Raw genomic sequence first — 8,354 nt, 5'->3', positions numbered from 1 at the left:
CACACTCACAAATTGAACAGAGACTCTCTTTAAACATATCCCCTTTTATAAGCATTCGGACTAAGTCTCACCCCTTAACTAATGATAGCTTATTAAAAAATATTTTTAAACTAACTTTAAAATATAATAATAAAATCTTTTTTGTAAATCAATTGACATGATATGAATTGGGAATTGAAAAACAAACAAAACAAATCACATAGAAAAGAGATACGGTTCCTTTGAGGAAGTTTAATACTTTTAAAAAACTTTTTATATTTCCAAATCGGTTATAAAAAACTTGTCCCAACATGGTGAAGATTTTAATGAGTTCCTCAAGACATTATAATGCCATCATTTTCCGTTAAGAATCTGGAATTTCTTCAAGGCCCTAATTGTTGATTATGTCCTTAATTCGAATATCTTTTACAAGATTTTTTAGAATTCCTTAAAGCACAAAATCTACATTTTTAATTTTAATAACTTCCTGAGTTGTAAGGGCCCATTTAGCAGGTTATTTTTCCGAATTCGTGACTATAAATTCAATCGTTGAACATTAATGAAAACTTTTCATGCCATGTCATGTAGAAAAAAATACGGTTCCTTACATAATTTTTAATAAATTTTAATGACCTTTTTAATTATAAAATCGGGAATAAAGAACCCTTTTCATAGCTCCCTACATAGGAACGATTTTAATGTAGCCTTTAATAGCATTATAATGTCATAGAATTTCGCCAAGGCCCTCATTGTTGGTAATGTCCTTAAGGGGACCTCCCCCTTCTCGGTTTCAAAAAATTTAATTTTGTATTTTGATTGAATTCGAATCTACAGTAATTCAAGAATGTACCTATGAAATTTCAAGTGAAAATCTCAACAACTCTTGAATATATAACCGATTTATTCTGACGGCAAGAGGGCTTCTAAAACTTTAAACGCGTTTTTCTCCAAACAACGTTTTTGCGAATGGCGGGCACGATAACTCAAAAACTAATAATCCGATCGATTCCAAATTTTAGGACGTCTCTCTGTGAGTGTATAGCTATCGAATGAACTGGGATAAATCCAATCGGTCAATAATTCCTTATTCCTTATTTTTTAACTTGGTTTGTGGTAAAAAATCGGCGATTTTCCAAAAAAAATATTTTTTCAAAAATCCCCCATTTTGTTAATTTAAGAGCGACGTCAATAATCCTAGTTCATACGAGAGCCAGTCATGTACTATTTCTAACACCCTTGGAATTTCCGGATTCCGATGTTCCAGTGAGGAGTTATCATGCCAGCCATAAAAATAAGGACTTTTCTTTAATCACCAAAAACAACAACAAAACAGCAACAACCAAATTTTCCAAATTTTTTTTCTTCTCCTTTAAATATCCTTTAAATACTCAACATTTACCAGCCCAATGAAAATCTTGAAAATTTAAAATCGAGAATGGGGCAGGTGTCCTTAAGCAATTTGTTATCGTTCAAAATTTGGTCAATGAGTCTGTGAAGGTCTTATAGAAATTAAAGATCCCCAAAAGACTTAAAACATGGATTGTTTAGGTTCCTCAGACGTTTAGTTTCCTCTTTTCAGAAATTTTAATTCTTTGACTTATAAAGTTTTGCTTATGAACTTTTGAAGACCTGAAATATTTTAAGGATTTTTGATTTTCTTGTATTCCCTAAATTTAAAAAAAAATGAAAATTTAAATCTTAAATGACTTTTAATTAACCTCGGATTTTTAAGGATTTTATACCTGATTTTCAAGAGGTTCTCAAAACATAAAATACAAGACTTTTCACGCTTTTCATATACGCCTTAAAGTCATGGATTTTAAAACTTATTAATGGTCCGATTCGATCATTTTTATAGCCTTCACCACACTGTGGTACAGGTTATTATGTCTTTTTTGCATATGTTTGTAACAGGCAAAAGGAAACGAGATAGACGTATGGCTCCTTTTGAGAGTATGCATAGAATGACTATCTGAATCGATTTATGAATGTCCGTCTGTCCATGTTAAATTGTAAAAATTTCATCCAAATCGGATCATAAATGGGACCTGTACCATTTATGATGCGATTTGGATGAAATTTGTCACAGCTCATCTACTTGGCCCAAGGACGAACCCCATTGAACTTGGAAAAAATCACTTCAGATTTAGATATAGCTCCCATATATAGTTTCGTCCCATTTTATGTAAATGATGAACAAAACTTCCAATATTTGTCCGGTTGGGACAAAATTTTGCATAGCGCACTGAATCAGGTCCATACTTATGTATGCGAAGTTTTGTTGGAATCGGTTGAGATTTAGATATAGCTCCCATATGTAGTTTCGTCCGATTTTATGTGAATGATGCACCAAACTCCCAATATTTGCCCGACTGGGATAAAATTTTGCACAGAGTACTGAATTAGGTCCAGACAGATGTCTGCGATTTTTTGTTAAAATCGGTTCAAATTTACAAATAGCTCCCATATATAGTTTCCTCCGATTTTTTTGTGAATGATACACCAAACTCCCAATATTTGTCCGATTGAACAAAATTTTGCAAATGCAATTGAGGAAAAAATTATGTGTGATAAGGTTTGTTGAAATCGGTTCAGATTTTGATATACGTCTTATATATATATTCGTTCCATTTTATGTAAATTGTGCACCAAAGGGTCTTCAATTGGTTTAAATATTTATCTAGATAGCATATTTAAATTTGCCCGATTCCATCTCAATCCTCCAAATATTCTATGACTATTCGATTTATAGGATATTCTAGATATTAAAATCTCATGTATGTTGTACCCAATGTGGTGAAGGGTATCATATAGTCGGCCCCGTCCGACTTTTGACCATTCCTTACTGGTTTTGATTTGCCAAACATACTTTTCCTTTATGTTCCAATCGTGAATTTTTCGAATGATTTTCATGATCCTTAATGCTGTAATTGTCAAAGGTCTTACAACATGCAATTTGGAAATAGTTTTTTAGGCTTCTTTAAGGAGACCCTCCACATTCTCACTTTGAAAGTTTTAAGTGACATTATTGAGTAGTTATACATCTGATTTAAATTAAAAAAAGCGGGGTGTTGCCTTTATTGAGCAATCAGTTTAGGTTTTAATTCGTGTGTTTTTTAAAGAATAATTATAATTTCTTGAATAATTTTCTAAGAAAAAATAATAGAATAAATAGATGTCGAAATTTTATTATTTCCCGAAGCAAAAATCTAATAATTTTTAAGGTCCTTAAGTCTGATCTAAATACAAAAAAAAAACATTACTGGTATATTCGGGCTTTTAAAACATGATTTATTGACTATATTATTATGTTTCAGACCATAGACATTTTAAAGAATATTTGGAATTTCAATGTATGGATTTTTGGAACATAAAATATTAAATTTTGCAGAAAAATCCCCAATGTTTGTTTTTTTTTTTTAACAAAGCACTTAAATACTTGAATGTTGGATTTACTGAAGAATGTTTTTAATTTTTGGTATTTTTTTTTTTTGGTTTCTTAGATTCCTGAATCATTAAAGATATCTTATGGTCTTAGATTTTAAAAATTTTCTGATTCATTCGCAAAATATTGAGGATTTTTTAAAGATCTCAATTCGTGAATTCTTATGGTTCCTTAGGGCCAGCAAAGTATGCAGGATTTCATTTCGGGGGGCCAACTAATACAAATTGAAAAAAATCAGTGGCTACGCCGTTGCTTAGCGCCCTTATTGTGTATTCAGATAATGCTAAAGGTCGCCGATTTAAGAATATTGTTGGTTTATATCATTCATTCACAATTTAATTGATTTCCCTTCAATTACTCCCAAATTTTGTTTATTTAAGAACTTGATATCTTATATAAATAATTAAAAAAAAAAATAAAAATATAAAAAAAAAATAAAATATAATATCATCATATATATAAATATTGTATCTTAAAAAGTAAAAAAGTTCAAATTTAAATATTGTGCCAAATTTAAGTAAACCACAAAGAAAAGAAAAATCAAATAAACAACAAAATTAATGAAATTTATATTCTAAAAAAATAAATAAACAGGATTTAAAAAAAAATACACACACAAAATAATATTTATACATTTTATAAAATGTGAAAATTATGGTTTAAATGAAAAGATTTAAGTAAAAATCGAATAAATCCCTTTCATATCTGTGTATATATAATTTTTACTACTTTAATTTTATGATAAAAAAAACAATTGCCATTTTTATTTCAAACCCACCCAATTATTTGTTTAAATTTTATTTTTTGAGAAGTAAGAACTCCATTGTGTCATTTGTTTAAATTCCTTTGTATCAAAATGCATTAATTAGTTTAAATTATAGCCTATAATGTCATTACAATACTATTTTTTTATAGTTTTATAGTTAAAACAAACAAACAAAAAATATGAAAGCAACATAAACATATAAACGCCAAAAAGTGCCTCAATTAATCAATGTGTTAATTATTTAAAGCAAAACCCTAATTTTCCTTTTTTTGTATATTTTTCTCTCACTCACTCTCCCAACCTAATCCTATAACTAATCAACCCTCAAAGTTTATAAAATTAAAAAAATATAATCTTTAATATTAATTTTTATTTTAATAAAAACGAAAAATTATTTTTTAATATAAATAATAAAAATAAAAATAAAACAAATACAAAAACCCCGTGTAATAACAATCAACCGTACATATACAACAAGAACAACAAATATAAATAAACGAAATAATAAAACAAAGTTACAACAACAAAAACAACACAAGAAAATTATAACAATATTTGTATGTTATTATACATTTTAAGTGTTTTTCCTGATTAGTTAATGTTAGTGCAAATATAATTTTTTTCACATACTGAAATGAATAAATAATAAAAGTCAAATAACAAAACAAAAATTGAAATAAAGAAAATAAAATTGTATTAAAAAAATAAAAAAATGTATTTGAATGGAGGTGGAAAAGTTTAAATTTTAAGGCTAGGATTTTTTAAATAAAAAGCGTGGATTTTTTAAAAATATGTTTTCAAGGCCTTATAAAAGGCGTGGATTCTTTAAATTCTTTAAAGAAATTTTTCAAGGTCTTATAAAAGGCGTGAATTTTTAAAAACTATTTTTACAAGTCCTTATAAAAGGCCAATATTAAAGTCAATGGCCAATTTGCCACACGATCAAAACGATCACGTACCACCCTTATTATACAACTACCCATGCCGACAGTACTGCCAATACCTAAGACAAATAACATTAAAGAGAAAAGAACCGCAAATGCCTTTTAGGTAGTTTTGTTTTAAACCATCCTAGTGGCTCCCTCAATAGATTACCTATGGTATAAAATCAAATTTAGCTGTGACATCAGGATAGGAGATAAATGCCAGACCAGCACCACCCTTAACCACTTTGGCAATATCTGTATTGCCCGTTTGATAGGCTAAGTTGTCCAATATGCCTAAGGTAATGCAACCGGCATAATGCAGGACCAGGAATCCATGGTGGTTATGATGACAATGTCACTGGAATGAAAAGAATGGAGGGGTGAAGGGAATTATTATGTGAATATTAAAGGGGCGTAGGGGCGTCAATCCAGCAGTCATACTTATAAACATTCCGGGAGAAGTTATTGTAGGACGCATATGTTATAAGGGTACCAAAGCATATGGTCAAACTGAAAAATACTTGGGTCACTGCAGCATAACAAACCTAATGAGGAAGTAAAAGAAGGGGAATACATTAAGGGAAAAATTAAATTTAAATAATAAAATCATTAAATTTAAATAACAAAATTTTTAATTAGCCTTCAAATATTCTTTTAAAAAAATTATTATTGAAAAAAATTACTTTAGAACCGAACCTCAAAAAAATTTTGGATGTTATGTTTTTTTTCGGGGAATATAATTAACTACATATGGTGATATTTATATCCTCAGCCTTCTGGTCAATGAGGATACATACACATCGTAATAATTCTTTCAAACTTAAATCAAATTCAAAGATGATACCCATCAGTTCACTCATTTGGGTTCCTCTTCCAATCATTGCAATATCGCATAATTTATAAAAAAAAAACCATCAGTTATGTGTCAAGCCCGCCGTCGACTTTTCAAGTAATATATTATGTGTGTGGGGCATAGTACAGGGTGCCCAAATCGGCAACACTTCTATATTTACATTAAACAAAAAAATAATCGATGTGTGAAATATCTTTCAACTTTCACAAAATGCTAATAACATCTTATATAACATAGGTTTGTATATGTATTGTCCTTATGCAATAAAACTTTAGAAATACCTCGAACAATACGTGCAAAATTTATGAAAATCGGTTAAGTAGTCTCGGAGATATTTGCATTTGAATTTAATGATGTTCCGAAATACACCTTACTGTTCGCTTCTGGGCTCCTATTACCTGAAAATAAAAAACTCCACAAAAATGCATTTTTCATAAACGGCAATTTCTCCATTCAGGCTGCTGGTTTGTTACGAAAATTATAGCATACTTTTAGGCCAAACACAGTGTCTGTATGTAGTCCGATATTTAAAACGGATAGGTGTTTGCTTTTATGTACCACATTTAATGTAACATAACTCTACTACACACATACACAGTGGCCCGTATGTGTAAGAAAAAATGGCCGTTTTTAAAAATGCATTTTTGTGGGGTTTTTCATTTTCAGGTAATAGGTGCCCCGTACCGAACAGTAGGTGTTTTGCGGAACATCGTTGAATTAAAATGCAAATAACTCAGCACGTACTTAACCGATTTTCATAATTTTTGCACGAATGGTTTGGGGAAAATTTAAAGTTTTATTACATATTGGCAATACATATAAAAACACGTGTTATATATAAGAAAATAATCATTATGTGAAAGTCTAAATATATATCGAAATATCGACTACTTTTTGTCGAATATAAACACAGTAGACACTGTATTTATTTCATTTACACGAAACATCTCTTGTATATACCCCAAAGTGCTAATAGGGTATCATATAATCTACTCGGCCAAACTTATCTCCTTTCCTTATGGGTCCCCTTCAGAATTGTCCTCCACTGGCTATAACTTTTTAACCAACTGCCCAATTAACACAAATATGGTGTCATATTAAAGGGAAGATTATTGTTTTTATTGTAGAAATGACAATTTTAATATTTTGAACTTAATTTAAATGGCAATTTCAAAACGTATCTTTCTATGTAATTTTTCACACACAACATTTCGTATTTAAAAGAATACGAATATATTTCGAAATAGCCAGACGTCTTAGCTTTCATATGACACCAATTTGATTACAATACGTCGAGTAGTTCAAAAGTTATGCCACAAATAGCAGATCAATAAATTTTTCGCTTTCGCCAGTTCAACCCACTGCATCAATAGATGGCGTTGCGGTCGCCAAATTGACAGGTCGTAAGGGAAAATCAAGGCATTCATACAATTGGCATAACTTTAGAACGAATTTTGATTTCGGGAAGATTTAAACGGTTATATGAAGCTTAGAACTCATTGATTGTCTGTGTGCTACAAGAAATCTCAAATCTCTATCAGAAATAGATAAACTATGCTTTAAAATAATATCAAGTGTTAATTCGAAACTTTGTATGTATTTTTCTTCAACAAATAAATTTTATACCGAAAGAAAACACTTGCAGCTTTAAATAACCGTTGGATTTGTTAAAATATCTCAAGTCATTCGAAAGTTATTTAAATTTTACCATCGCCTTGATTTTCCGCTTGCAACCTGTCAATTTGCGACGGGGGCGCCATCTATTGATGCAGTACAGCAAACAGGTAAAAACAAAAAAAAAATAAGTTTTTCTTCAATGTTCAATAACTTTTGAATTATTTGGAGCAGCGAAATAAAATTGCTATTATATGAAAGCTAAGAAGACTAACTATTTCGAAATAAACCCATAAAATTATTAATATTAAAAGATTTAAGCGAAAAATTGTTTTACACTATACCTTTAAAAATTTAAATTTTAAATAGGTTTTTAAATTAAATTAAATACCTTAATAAAGACAACATGTTGACCTTTAATATGACCCCTTATTTGTGTTAATCGGACAGTTGGTTAAAAAGTTTCGGGCAGTAGAAGACAATTCTAAAGAAAATCCAACAAAGGGCCTAAAAGTATGCTATAATTTTCGTAACAAACCAGCAAGCATGACAATCATGAACGAAAAATTTGCGTTTTTAAAAAATGTATTTTGTGTAGTTTTTTTCTTTTCCAGGTAATAGGCGCCCAGCATCGAACAGTAGGGTGTATTTCGGAACATGGTTGAATTCAAATGCAAATAACTCAGCGAATACTCAACCGATTTTCATAATTTTTGCACGAATGGTTTAAGGGAATTTTAAAGATTTGTAACACATTAACGATGTATACAT

This window comes from Musca vetustissima, unplaced genomic scaffold, assembly GCF_032173495.1.
Source record: "Musca vetustissima isolate MV318-11 ecotype Yass unplaced genomic scaffold, APGP_CSIRO_Mvet_v1 utg19304, whole genome shotgun sequence".
Classification (NCBI taxonomy): domain Eukaryota; kingdom Metazoa; phylum Arthropoda; class Insecta; order Diptera; family Muscidae; genus Musca; species Musca vetustissima.
This window is presented reverse-complemented; position numbering follows the sequence as displayed.